The sequence below is a fragment of the Xylocopa sonorina genome, unplaced genomic scaffold (assembly GCF_050948175.1).
Source record: "Xylocopa sonorina isolate GNS202 unplaced genomic scaffold, iyXylSono1_principal scaffold0043, whole genome shotgun sequence".
Lineage (NCBI taxonomy): Eukaryota > Metazoa > Arthropoda > Insecta > Hymenoptera > Apidae > Xylocopa > Xylocopa sonorina.
In genome coordinates, this window is record NW_027490114.1 from 553,523 (window position 1) to 569,491 (window position 15,969).

Sequence of the window (15,969 nt, forward strand, 5' to 3'; positions counted from 1 at the left end):
ATATACATATCGCGTTGCATTGAATTACATCTTGTCATGTAACATAGAAATGAGATGCGATATCGCGATTTATGAAGGATTAGAACTCTATCACTTCAACACGTAGACATCTAGAAACACTATGCTGCCTCAAACCTGTGTGGCATTTACAATCGTTCGAAGTGCTGACGAGATATACATAACGCGTTGCACTGATGTTACTTCTTATCACGAGACATAGAAATGAGGTGTGGTATTGCGTTTTTTTTCAAGAAATAGAATTCAATTTCTTCGAAACGTAGACATCTAGAAACGCTATTTCCTTGCAAGTAACTGTGGCATTTACATTCAACTGAACTGTAGATGAGATATACATAACAAGTTGCATTGAATGTTACACCTTTTCGTGAGACATGAAAATTGAGATACGATATCGCCTTTTATGAGGAATTAGAAATCTACTGCTTTGAAATGTAGGCATCGAGAAACACTGTTCCGTAGCAAGGAAGAGTGGCGTCTACATTCTTTTGAGGTGTAGCTGAGACTTATATAAAGCGTTGCATTGAATACTACATCTTATTATGAGACATAGTAATGAGATGCTATATAGCGTTTTATAAAGAGATAGAACTCCGTCGCTTTGATACGTTGACGTATAATGCGCATTTCCGTAGCAAGGAAGGGCGACATTTACATTCTTTTGAGGTGTAGACGATATATACATAACACGTTGCATTGAATATTTCATCTTATCGTGACACATAGGAATGAGATGCGATATCTCATTTCTATGTCTCGTCAAAACTTCAAGAGATTGTAATTGCTACACATCCTTGCGGCGGAATATCGTATCTAGATGTCTACGTACCAAAGCAATAGAGATCTAATTCTTCATAAAAAATATTATACGCGATATCGCGTCTCATATCTATGTCTCATGATAGGATATAATATTTATTGTGGAGTGTTATTTATACCTCGTATTCACTTCAAAAGTATGTAAATGCGACACTTCCTTACTAGGAAATAGCGATTGCAGCTATCTACGTATCGAAGCAATAGAGTTCTAAAGCAGCTTAAAACAAGATATCGCATCTCATTTCTATGTTTCATGATAAGATATAATATACATTGCGAAGTGTTATGTATTCCTCGTCTACACTTCAAAAGAATGTAAATGCGACACTTCCTTGCTAGGAAATAGCGTGTGCAGCTATCTACGTATCGAAGCAATAGATTTCTAAAGCTTCTAAAAACGAGATATCGCATCTCATTTCTATGTTTCATTATAAAATATAATGTTCATTGCGATGTGTTATGTATTCTTCATCTACACCTCAAATGAATGTAATTGCGACACTTTCTTGCTAGGAAGTAGCGTCTGCAGATGTATACGTATCGTAGCAATAGAGTGCTAATGCTTCTTAAAACGAGATATCGCATCTCAATCCTATGTTTCATTATAAGATATAATATTCATTGCGATGTGTTCTGTATTCCTCGTCTACACTTCAAATGAATGTAAATGCGACACTTCCTTGCTAGGAAGTAGCGCTTGCAGATGTCTACGTATCGTAGAAATAGAGTTCTAATGCTTCTTAAATCGCGATATCGCATCTCATTTCTATGTTTCATGATAATATATAATGTTCTTTGCGAAGTGTCATGTATACCTCGTTTTCACTTCAAAAGAATGAAAATGAGACACTTCCTTGCTCGGAAATAGCATTTGCAGATGTCTACGTATCGAAGCAATAGAGTTCTAATGCTTCTTTTAACGCGATATCGCATCTCATTTCTATGTTTCATGATAAGATATAATATTCATTACGAAGTGACATGTATTCCTCGTATTCACTTCAAACGAATGTAAATTCCACTTTCTTGCTCGGCAATATCGTTTGCAGATGTCTACGTATCGAATCAATAGAGTTCTAATGTTTCTTAAAACGCAATATCGCACCTCAATTCTATGTTTCGTGATAAGGTACAATATTCACTGCGAAGTGTCATGTACACCTCGTATTCACTTCAAAAAAATGTAAATGCGACACTTCCATGCTAGGAAATGGCGTTTGCAAACGTCTACGTATCGAAGCAATAATGTTCTAATGTTTCTTAATACGGGATATAGCATCTCATTTCTATGTTTCATGATACGAAATAATATTCATTGCGAAGTGTTATGTATGCCTCGTCTACACTTCAGAAGAATGTAAATGCCACACTTCCATGCCAGGAAATAACGTTTCCAGATGTCTACATATCGAAGCAATAGAGTTCTAATGCTTCTTAAAACGCGATATCGCAACTCATTTCTATGTTTCGTGATGAGATATATTATTCAATGCAACGCGTTTTGTGCATCTGTATCTATACTTCGAATGAATGTAATTCCCACACTTCTTTTCCACTGAATAGCGTTTCTAGATGTCATCGTATCGAAGCAATAGAGTTCTAATGCTTCGATGCATGTCAGTAGATTTTCATGCTCTATTCATCTCATTAAGCTTATCTACTTCTACTCTTCAGAATTATGTAAATTCTACAGTTCCGTGCAAGAAGGAGGAGATTTCAACGTTTCAAAGTAAGTAAGCTGTAATCTTCTATGCATAACAATATGCTCATCTCTTTGTACATTTCCAAAGATTGTGAAATCTACAGTTCCATGCAAAGGGTTGGCACTTCATAGTATCTACGTCACAGAGCAAGAACGTCCTCTCACCCGTTGCAAGGAACTGTATAATTTACATTCCTTTGAACTGTAGAAGCAGATAAGCATAATACGATGCATATAATGTTTCTGCTTACTTACTTTGTAACGTTGAAATGAGATGCGCCATTGCATTGCACGGTGCATTGGAACTCTATTGCTCTGAAACGTAGACACTATTAAGGGCCATTCCGTTGAAGGGACTGTAGCATTAACATCATTTCGAAGTGTAGAAGCAGCTAAGCATAATGCGATGCAAAGAACATTACATCATACTCGTTTTGAAGCATGAAACTGAGGAACTCCATCTTGTTGCACAGAATATTTTTTCAGTCACTCAGATGCGACATTCCTTTCCGTGGAACTTTAGGAATTAACGTAGGACTGTGAAGGTGCATCGCAATGCATAGAGATTTAGAGAATGCTCACTATAAAATGTAGAATTGAGAAGCGCCATCATGTTGCATAGAACTTTGCATCTTACGTACTCTGAATTGTATATACTGTTAGGGACCATCACTTTACATAAATATATAGAACACACATAGCTTTAGACGTTATTTTTCATATTCGTAATTATTAAAAATGTTTTACTTGATTCTTTAATTTAATATTTAGAATTTCCTGAGAAATATTTTTTATCGCAATGAACTATATAATTGCAATTATAATTCTTTATGAAATAATAATAACAGAGAGGTATGTATCCATTCTTGTAGTTTTGTAAAGAGTATTTAATCTTACTATCTAAAATGAAACATTGAGATCTGTTTACAATCTAATGGAATTTAATTACCTTTTGATTCAAATTCACAATGATAATCTTCCATAGTTCAACAATGTTGTGAGCTGTTCTCAGGAATCCGCAGCTCAGTACTTATAAAATGGACGACACAAATAACAGCCTAACCAAACGTATTCGAACCGATTTTTGAATACTAATCTTATCATGTTTAACTTATGCTGCAAACTATTGAAATGCCCTTCGAAAAGTGTTTATTCACAGTGAAGTAAACGGTAAGTATTACGCCTTCCACCACTGTTTACAATACGTATGTTTCATTTACTATCAAAACCGTAAGTATTATCGCTTTTCTTTACTTTTTGTAACCTTCAATGGCTTCATGTTACAGATCGTTGAACTTGTTTTAAAATGCTCTATCGTATTACGGAAGAATGAACATACCAATTCATTTTAAAAAATGAAGGTAACCTTCATATGTCCAACATACCTCCACTTACAAAAAAACTATTTTCATCAACGGATGGGCCCTTTGTACTATGCAATTTTATATTAGCAAAAACTTCTATGAAACTTATAGTTTTTATGATATCTGAGGTGCTAATTATTACTGCCCCTCCCTGTATATTGTTATGGATGTGTCCAAGAAGGCAACGATGAACAGAGTTAAATTTAATATTATGATGTTTATTATTTTACCTATAGTATATTTGTTTTTCTGGAATTTTGCCAAAAAACAATGTTCACGATGTCGGCAGATGAATATATTTGCCATAGAATTACAAAAACCGACAATTTCGAAAGTAGAATATTTCTTTACTTCGCTAACCGAATCATTGCAAACGTTCAGTAAAGTGCGTGCCTTTCAAACCAGTTAGATGCAAATTACGATACAACGTTTCCAAGAAATGGTACGTACCACTGTTTTTTAATTTCCGTTTCTTTAATCAAAGGAAATTTAATTGAAATATCCGCAAAATTTAAGGACAAAAAAGTTATTATAATCTTACGCAACATATATGATGGTGGTAAAGGATAAGTATACGGAACTGAATGGAAATGGAAAGTAGCGAGCAGAAAAAGAAACTGATAGAACTGCAAAGTAGATTGATACATCCCTCAAATGACGATTCTAGGTTAATAAAATCTGTTAATCAAAGAACTAGTGAAAAAAATCAGGTATAATCAATATTACTTCTGCTCAAAGGCGGTAATAGAATTGGACCGAAATGGGTGCAAAACAGGCAATTATATCTATACGTTCTATTCTATGCAAAGGCAAATATTTCAAAGTGAAAAGATGTGTTACTTACAAATTAATTATGTTCCCAGATATCTCACTAATTCAGGCTTCTTGTCTTGCAGAACTAATCATTCATTTAACATGGAAAGGGGTCGAAGAATAGTAAAATATCGGACATTAATTGCATCTACATCTTCAGACCTTAAATATATAATTGCAACAACATATTTAATAGCGTTTTAATAACATTTTTCTAATTATTTATATCTATGCCTAATAAATATATATTAATGGAATAAGTAGCTTTACCAAAGAATAAAAAAAACTGAGGATTACAATTCTGAGCATTACATAACAAACGTGCTATACATGTATAATGTTACATGTAACAAGAGATGAAGACCAAAAAGATCGTATATAAGTTGAAACCACAATGCGGTCACAGACATACAGAAATGGCAAAAATTCCAAACAATAAATAACAAAATTCAAAAGGGGAGAAGTGAAAATCCAGTTCCTTGACGACGATCAGAAACAAGGCCTCATGCACTACAATATCCCAAATAACCAGCGATTGACACGCCAATGATAATTGATGGAACGAATTCCGTGGCAGAACTGTGCGAAGACAGTGCTCCTACGCAGCTCCCTTAACGGCATACTCTGAGTACTGGGGCGACACTCGTATCACGGCACTATTAATGCACCGCGATATAGCACGCGGGCTACACGGCCGTAACAATGACACTATCAGCTCACCATAGCTACACGCGTGGTAGTGGCGTAGGCTGACATTTAATAATGGGGAAGCTATTTCCATAAACATTATAATCAAATCTGAAAAATGATCAAACTAAGTAATTTATTTATTTTGATTCCAAAATAGATACACCGGCACGAAACAAAGATATAAGAACTCGATTTTATTATTTTCTATAAACTAGCTCGATACGGCGATTTTTTCCATAAAGTCGTTAATTACTTCATCATAAAAATATATACATTTATTTTATATGTATTTGCTTGAATTCATCGTTACAAATTCATGCAATTGAGGGTTATATTAAATACGACGGCAGCATGTTATTTAAAAAATTACGCAAGGCGGAGCTAGGGACGCAACAGCATGAATTTGTATTTTGTAAGTAATATTGTTCATATAAATAATATTTTTAGTTTATGTCGGGTTGAAAGAAATATATACGACTCTCTCAATAACTATAAATATACGAAAACGACTATCAAAATGTTTATCAATACTCATATGTTGAACATCTACTGACATCTAACGGTTCTAGTTTGTATGAAAGCACAGGTTCCCCATTATCAAATGCGACCTACGTCATTACTGAGAAGATTTATGAATGGAGCGATGACACGCGTGTCACGATAGTGTTAGTGCTGCGCGATTCGCACGGCGTGTTATGCTTGTTTAGAAAATGCTGGTAACACGTTTTGGCATTTTAGCTAACGAATCCGGGCACAGATGGCTACGGATCAGCTGGCACTCCTCGGAAGTGACAATATAGTGCCAGTATGGTGTCGCAACCATCTTGCCGTTTCTTATGTGGGACGCTTTTTAGAGCATTATTCGGAATTGAATTTGAACACATAGCTACTTAATTGCGAATTTATATGTACATAATTATACATGACTGCATAAAAACAATATCATATACTTTTATAATCAGTGCGATATAGGAATATAAAACGAAAAATTATCCACTCTTATCAGGAGTAAAAACAATGTTTGGTACGCAACGTTCGTTGTAAAATAAAATCAAGTAGTTAATATATCAAATCACAGCACATAATAAATCGCTGAAAGTATAATGATATGAATAGTAAGAAAAACATATTTATTTGTTAGATGTTTGTAAATTCAAATTTAAAAGTGCATGTCGCATTTAATATATTATTGTTTAACAAGGTAATTTAATGTTGTTTTAAATAGGCGTGGAGAACTAGTTGGTACTTCTGTCAATGTAATTTCATTTCTGCTGGATACAGTAAAAACATGTTTGCAACCTAAGCAAGGTTTCATTAGATCCGGTGGATTTTCCAAATTTTAGAAAGGGATGATATTAGTAGTAGTTGGTCCAGGTGATAAGCGCCAGGTGACAAACATATACAACAAGCAAAGCGACGTCAAGGGATTTAAAATGTTCAAGATTATATAAATTAAACTATTACACTTTTATAATCCATGTAGCATTTCTGTTCTTTGTAATTTACAAAGAGTCTTAAGAATGTAACGCAATGTAAAGAAGTTTGGAAACAAAGAAAGCAGGCTATAATCTCAGGCCATAATAAAATTTACTGAAAAGGAACCTCGGATCTGTTGGGTATCGTGGTTACCGGCGTGCTGTGTTAAGGGATATGGCATTCGGTTTTAATTTTCTAAACAAGAACAATTCAAATAAATTTGGAGTCGACACATTGGAAGAAAAATTCTTCCAGTGAAAAATGCTGTATGCAGTACAATAGTAGTTTCACATCCCCTTGATATTCTACAGAAATTCTTATGCTATTTTACTCGATTTACTAAAATCGAAACTATGAAACCTATTAGGTGGTATTTCTGCAACTGCTACCACAAACACACACACACACGCGTATACGAAATCTATCAAGATTAAAGATAATGTGTATGTTGTGACGTGGTGACGTCACAAGGCTCGCTCACCCCCCCCCCCCCCCCCTGCTTCGGTTAGACTAGCTCGCTGATTACCACCTTTGCGAGAAGCGCGACACGGACCATCGCGATAGCTGTATTTGCGAGAAACGTGAAGTACGCGATGGTAGAACCTTTCCCCATCCCCCCTCTTCTTTTCTCTCTCTCTATTTTACGGATTAGACTGGCGAGCTGATGGAAGAAGCGACCCAGAAGACGTCCCTTCAGGGGATAAGAAGACCGCGGGTTCGCGGAAGGGCTGTGGGCCGAGGTAGCGTGACGGGCTCGACGGTGGAGGAGTCGAAAAGTGAGCAAGAAGAGACCCTGAAACCTGAGGGATACGATCCAAGGCCCTGCAACGATACGACCGCTGCCATTGTCCATGAAGACGTATAGGATGGTTTTTGGGTGTGAGAAGAACCTCCACCCCTCCCCTGAGTCCATTGAGAGGAAAATTCAAGATGTACAGCGGACCTGCAGGTGAGCCGTGGAAAGCGCGGCGCGCGACACAGTTCAAGTGATCAGGAGGACCCCCTCTAGAGACACCAGATGGGGCGATCAAGGAAGATCTCCCAAATCCACCGATCGATGCCTCGAATACCGAAGCGTATAGCCCTACCCCACCAAGGAGCCCTAAGGAGGATCTAGGAGATCCGAAGACCCCCTGCGAATTCACTAAGCGAGCGACCTAGCAAGCGTTAAGACGGTTTTACGGAGCGATTTGGAAGAGAGAGAGAGAGAGAGAGAGAGAGAGAGAGAGAGAGAGAGAGAAAGACAGGGCGAGGTCCAGAAACTTGGAAAAGAGAGCGTGAGTCCTTATACGCTAAAGCGTCCCATTTTTCCTGCCGCATTTCTGATATTGCGTATTGTATTTTGTATCGTATAACGGGTGGTGATCCCCTGTCATTCGCGGCGTGCAGTATAACATTTAGTAATCCCGCGTCGAGGCAATATAGAAAGAAGCCGTGAGTTCAGTATCCCGCGACCCTAATTTGCGTATTCGGCTAGAAGTAGTTGAGCGAAGGAGTATTTCGAAATTTCGAGGGTTATTTTGCACCGGGTTGCGTGGTCCATTAGTTTTTGCTACTTCTTGAGTAGCTGGCGCCCAAAAAGTCCCAGCCTCGCAGCTTCGAAATACTCGCTGGTTAGGAAATTTATTTGTTCTGTTACTTGTCGTTGGCGAATCCGCGGACGGTGGCATCACGCGGTTAATAATATCCGCGTAATATATGTACACCGAGTTTACCCACTTCTTGCGGATTGTAACGGGCTACCGTCGCAATGTATTGGAGGATGCGTACAATATGAAAGGACTATTACATAAATTGTTAAATTCCATTTATAATTGATAATTAGATTATAAGCATTTATATGCTTTTATCAGAAATTTAAATACGTCAAAAATGAAGCACGCAGGTGTGTAAATATCATTTTGGGATTTCATCTCATTTTGGTAGTTATACTTATATATAAGCATCCATCTAGGTATAAAGCTTGATAATTTTTCAACTATAAAATAATTATGAAACATTAGACTTTTTGCTGGCGTTGGTCTATTTTATCATTTTCGTGAAGCAGCTAGAAATATGATAACAAAGTACTTTATATCTTTGCTCATTGTTTCCAAAGAAAATATTAAATATGAATAACTATGTTCATTTTATTATAAATGTATGAGTAAAGATCAATCTACATAAATAAATATATTCAAGTGTAATTTATTTAATTTTTGTCATTTAGCGTTACTATATATATTACAAAATATAATATAGTATATATATAAAAATATATTTTACTTTAGTTTTTTTTAATATTTTAAATATTTTATATTATCATATTAAAAGTTTAGAAAAAGTAACAACATTTTTATAAGAAGGAATAATGTTCCCTTAATTAGTTAATATATCGGTTCATTTTAAGGAGACGGTATTTAATTTTTCAAAGTAAGTTTCGACTTTAAATTGATCATTAATTTCTCTAATTTCATTGCTTCTCGTAGATCACCGCTAATTTTCAACTTTCCCACTACGGCTTTGTCGATGCAAGTTTTAATTCTCCGAAAGATATGTGATATTATGTTATTAGTAAAATTATTTTGCATTTCTAATTAATTTGAACATAAGAAATATATTTTTTTTATGAGAAAGCACTGCGAGAAAATTTTGAGAATCCATTTTTAATGTTGTACCTAGTGGTTGACTAGGTTCTCCTCTCCCTGCCGCACCTTTCTACCATTTTTAAGATTCAAAAACCATGTACCAGGTTCGTCACCATTAAAATTTACGAAATTTACATATTGTAAATTTTTGCAAAAGTGATGTTAATTAACTCTTGAATTATGGTTGCTCGGGCAATTAATCAGACTTATCTATGATGTGCAGTAATGTAGGAAGACCAATAAATTCTTTTTAACATAATGAACAATATAGTATTTGAGCTTACAGTCCTGTTAACAAACTCGCTGTTTAAATTAGTTTGGATGACAATTAATATTTGCATGATCTTTTCCTCTGATTTATCTGTATAATTTGTTTGTTCTTTTCAATTGTCATATATAATTATCCAAATCTATATGTTCCAAATTCTACTCTAGGAAGGAATCAGACAACAATTTATCTTATCAATAATATTTATATTCTATAGAATAAATTGATTTGTTTACTAAAATATATATTATACATTCATGTATTAATTGTAAACCTTTAGTTAGCTATTCACATCTGGATTATACGCATAATGGGTAAAATCAGACATTCCTTTAGTTATTTGATATCGCCCCACCGATTAAAGACTGATTAGTAACAGATTTACTGTCTTTGCAAAATAAAAGCGTACATTGCATCACACATTATTTCCAGCTTCCCACTATAATTTTGTGATTCTAAACCAACGAACATCTCTATTGTAGCCATATGTATACCTGAAACAACGCGTGTGTAAGGCAATCTCAAATTTGGAGAATTATTTTTCTTAACAATGAAATTAGAAATATATTATATAATCGACACGAGTTTGAAACCATATTCGTTTAATTTTTATACTTAGTGGTAGGCTGACATTTATTATATGAGGATTTGTGCTTTTCTTTAAACATGGTAAGGATACTTTGGATCTGAAAAAAGTGTAGTGTCATATGGGAGAATATTATTTCTACAACTAAAACAGTACTTTTATACTTACGTTAGAAATGTTCCTCTAGAATTGATATTCTTCACAAGGACATAATTTTTCATACCTATGGATTCTATGCCTGGTTAAAGAAATAGCGCTAGCATTATTAACCCTTTCAGCAATGAGTTGTGTGGCAAATGGTTTTGTCAGAACCTGTATGTGGCACCCGTTGTTGCCAGACCGGTGAAGTCATCTCTGTGAAAACTGCTCAAGCTGTTCGCAATTCTATTTCAGCACAGATTGAAGAGATGGCGAAACAAGTCAATACATGCCTACGGATGGATGTTCCTATTAAGAATAACGTATAAGTTACCGATGGATGGTGTTGCCTGCGGTCGGTAACTCACGATATATCAACAGTAGATAATGATTGCGGTGAATAACTTATGATATAATAACGGATGGTATTGCCAATAGGCGGGAATTCAAGAACTATCGAAGAATGGCATTGCCAGCTATCGGTAATCCATCTCTTACTTGGCTTAACTTAACCCTTTTAGCACCGAGCGCCTGAAGCGTGCCTAGGCGAAGAATACCGGGCCAAATCGACGAATTTGTAGAGGTTTGCGAAAATGCTCGTAAAAACGAAAGTAGGCGTGATATTTACAAAATTCAAAAAGCAGTATACTGCGAAATGAATGGAGAATAAATTGATATCAATGGTGTTTCGATATTTGTTGAAAATCATAACAATAACATAAATATAAGACATTATAAAAATCGTACAAAGTAATTTCACATTTTCAAAACATAATTGCACATATAAAAAATCATCGTTTGGTCATCGTTTTATATAAATCAGATAGTATAGTGTATAGACACTGCATTTTGCAATAATTTGCAATAAAATAGCGGAAGTCGGATAACAAAACGAAAGGATAACGCTATGATGCACGGCAAGCGTCAGACAGGTCTTACTACACAAATGGATCGTAAATTTTTTTTTTCTTTTTTTTTTTTCAAAAAGGTAGCAACAAAACTGATATTATTTCCTGCTTCTAATTATATCTCTATGAAAACGTTGACGGTTTTTGAATACTGACTGCACGTTAGAAGTATCAAGAAAGACTGAAAAAGATTTTAGGTTCGCCGAATCAATGCACGGATGCCACTTGAGTTCTCCGATAATTATTATAAACATCGTAAAGATTGTGATTAGTATATAGAGAATAGTATAGAGAAACTATTTCGTGTCGACGGATATGCAAGGGATATCCCGTGTCCCGTCTCTACCTCACCACGCTCACATATACAAAGCGCTCGGCACTAATCAGTATAAGATATAACAAAAAGTTAAGTGAAATAAACATTTGTTCACTTGCATTGCATCGTATTTGAACCATATTAACATTTTATAAAGTTATTTTGAGACAGAGATCTCTTATGATGAGTATAATAAGGCTCCAACGGAGGCGCAACGATATATCGTCGTTGGTATTTCTGGCAAGTCCACCGAACGACGATATATCGTCGTTCGGTGCTAAAAGGGTTAATCTAACATTCTCTAACCTTAATTTAAACCAAGCTAACCTCAGTTACACCTAATCTGACTTAACCTGCCTGCAATCAAATCTAACTCAACTTAAAACAATCTAACATTATCTTCTTTAAACATAAACAAAACGAACCTACGCTTTCTTAAATCTAACCCAACATAACCGAGCAACCTACAAACATTCCCAAACGTATCTCAACCTAACCTAACCTAGCGTAACCTAACTAAATCTAACACAATCACACTTTCATCTCGGAACGGAAGCAGCCTCCGCAACATTCCCAGGGATGAGGCTATGCAGCAAGCCTTCCGCAGTTACGGAGTGGCAGAGATCCGCTCCGATTGAACGTCTATTCACGTAATATAATATAATAATCGGCGGGTTCAGTCGGAGCGGGTCCGCATTGAATACAGGAACGCCTTCGACTAAATTAAAACAACCAATCGGAAAAGAATAAAACTTTACAAACAAATCGTACGGAAGTCAGATAATTCGTCGCATATCCAATATACATCTAACTAAAACGTAATTCGAAAAGTACAAAGGATAAGTGGAAATATTCTCCAATATTTGACATATAAAAATTAACGGATGCAAGGGAGAACACTCAATCTCGGGGTGGCGAGACCGGGGCACCATCATGAAGTAATCGTACAACGCCGGTTCCGGTATGGTGCAGAGAGAAAATGTGGAGGATAGAGAACATAAAATAACAACAACGTAACTAAAGAGAAAGAGAAAGAAGATCTGTGGAAACATTGCATTTATTGAGAGGAAAACCTACGAATATCAAACAACAGATTATATACCATACCGTCGGGGCAAGGTACAAAGAAATAGACGATATCGTGAGAGAAAATAAAAATATCGAGAAACTTGAAAAGAAAATAATACTTTAGACTGAACGAGTCAATATCACTGATTCCGGCAAGCTTAATGAAAAACGCGACAACGAATCGGATAGAGTATAAGATAGATGCTGGTCGCGTTTCAAATGGCGCTGCGTTCCTCGCCCGCATCAGGGCAGGCAGTAGGATGGTGGAGGCCCTGCAACCCCCCCCCCCCCCCCCCCCCAACCTTCACCGCCGGCCAGAGCGAGGCTGCTGTGCATATGCTGATGAAAGGTGCTGCTGGCTCGTGATTCGGAATCGGCCCCGTCGGGTCCTGGCAGAAGATTAATTGTTGGGCAGGCGGTTCGGAGCCCCCTGTTGATGATACCAAAGGATAGGAAAATATAAAAGAGAAAAAGAAAGCCTCGGAAAACACAGGCACGAAAGAAGAAGCATCAGGAGCCGAAGTAAGGGAAGCAAAAAGAAAGGGCAGAATAATGGTAAAGCTACCGATAAGATTAACATCCATACTTTCAAATAGAAGAATAGGCAGCCACACATCAGACGTAATGATAAATATTATGAGCGAGGATAGGACGAAGGTAATGATATATTAGAAATTAATGGGAAACATCAGGTATATAAAAAAAACCTGAGATCGAACTAGTGGCGAACGGTTCAAAGGAACGACAAAAATACGAATAGATGACGCAAGAAAATCGAGAGCGGGAGATATAATCTTGGAATTTAACAAGAAAACAGGTATAGAGAACGTAATAAAGGAGATAAAAGGTACTCTAGAAACAGAATTCGAAGAAAAACATACAAGTGCGAGTATAATGCTCCAATTAAGGGACATATATCCGTTAGGTGACCAGAGAAGAAATTAATGATTACATAAACCGAACACTGAAAATAATCGAAGGAAAGGATAGCGGTATAAACGTCAAGTTGTTAAAATAAACGTGGAGAGTCAATCCAGTCGCGTTAGTTGAATTTGGACAGGAATACAGTAAAGAGTTGGAAAAGGTCAGACGACTCAGAATACCATTAACACTTTGTCTCTGCAAAGTGCTACCGAGAATCGAGAGATGCTTCGAATGCCATAAACTGGGACATATCGGCAAAAATTGCGAAGAAGTCAAAGATAATAAGGGAATCTACAGAAGATGCGGATCTCAGATTTATACGATGATCGGTTGCATCGCGAATAAATCGAAATGAATCGTCTGCAGCGAGGCAGGAAGAAGGAATCCGTACATCAGACATGTTACCGGAGGTTTAATTGTCCGGCCTACAGAAAAGCGCTGATAGAAAAGAACGAGAAACGAATATGGAATTCAAAGTCCTACAAATCTATCTGAACAGATGCCGAATCTCGCGAAATATCATGCAGCAAATGGGAATGATTTAAGAGACAAACGTGGTAATAATGTCGGAATCAACAAGATGGAAGAATACTGACTGCAAGACGAGAACGATGACGTTGCGGTATGGATAACCGGTGTTAATCGAAAATGTTTCACATATGGCACCACATATTCCTCGACCAGAATCGTTTATGCAATGGTCGAAGGAACAAAAGCTATAAGCTGCTACTTCTCGCTTAACAGGAACGGAAAGAAATCGAAGAATTTATAAACCAAGTTGCGATTAACATAGAAAAGGGAGAGAAAGCAAACAGAATAATGACTGCGGGTGACCTGAAAGAAAAATCGGTAATCTAGGGTAGTAAGACGAACAACCATATAGAGGAAAAGATCATCAAAATGGCTCTAAGAAACGATCTAATCGCGATCAATCCGAAACGAGACTATACATACTTTAAGAACCAGAACAAGTAAAAAATAGACATAATGTTGATAGGAGGTTGCATATATGCTAAGTTGAGTATGGCAGAAGTGTTTGAGATATTTTCAGCGTTGGACCATCAATACGTACTACATACCTTCTGAAGTACGAATTACAAGAATAACGAAGAGGGATTTGCAAGTCTCGATAGAAAGAAAGCTAACTCGAACGATGCAAATAAATGATCGACTTATATAATATATAGATATTTATTTTTATTTAGAGGGGATGATCTATATTTAAGTAACTAAAATATATGATAAATGTAATTATATAAACCAATTTCAAATATTTAATTAAAATATCATGAAATTATATGAAATTAGATAGGATTTTAGATGTAATGAAGTATCTTAAGGAGATATTGTATTTAGAATTAACTAAAATATAAAATATGTATTAATATTTATACCAGTTTGATACATTTACTTAAAAAGTCATGAAAGCATGTGGTCGCGGCATGAAAGCGAGTGGGGGATTAACGGATCGTTGAGAGGAGCATGCGGTCCAGCGAGTGTGGACTCGCGTCTCGTGCTGGGACTAGCGGCGCGTCTTTCACGTTTAACTTATGAAATTGTATAATGAAGTAAGTACAGCATGAATCTACAATTACGCGTGTGTTGTTCGTGTCTTGGATTCTTAACGTGTGTAACTTGGATTTATGAATTCTTATATGCAGCAATACATATACATATACATATATATATATATATATATATATATATATATATATATATATATATATATATATATATATATATGTATGTATGTATGTATGTAAGAGGCTTAAAAGTAGAATACAGGTTCTGCTAAAGTCGGCTCCCTTAGCAGAACGAAATCACTGGTGCAAGGTAGGCAAGGGTGTTCGTCGTCGGAGCGAACGCAGATATACTCGACAATGGGAGTGAGACAGTAGTGCTTGCCGGTGAGATTCAAAGAGCGATGCCTGGTACGTACGAGCCATGTATATCGGTCGGTTCGAGTGACACAGCGGTACGCGCGGAGTGCGCGCGCGAACGCTGCGATTGCCGGTGCTGTATGACAACACGGCAGGTTCCCTGATTCCAGGGGTTGATGATAGAAGTGCGAGAAGGCTCATGTGTAGAATGGGTGGCAGGAGCTATGCACGACATTGCACTTGGAAGCGCTATCCCATTATATGAATTTGTAGAACTCACATTCCTTTCAAGAGCAGACGCAGATAAGTACAATGCAATGCATATAACATTACAAATAACTTACCTTGAAACGTTGAAATGAGATGGGCTCT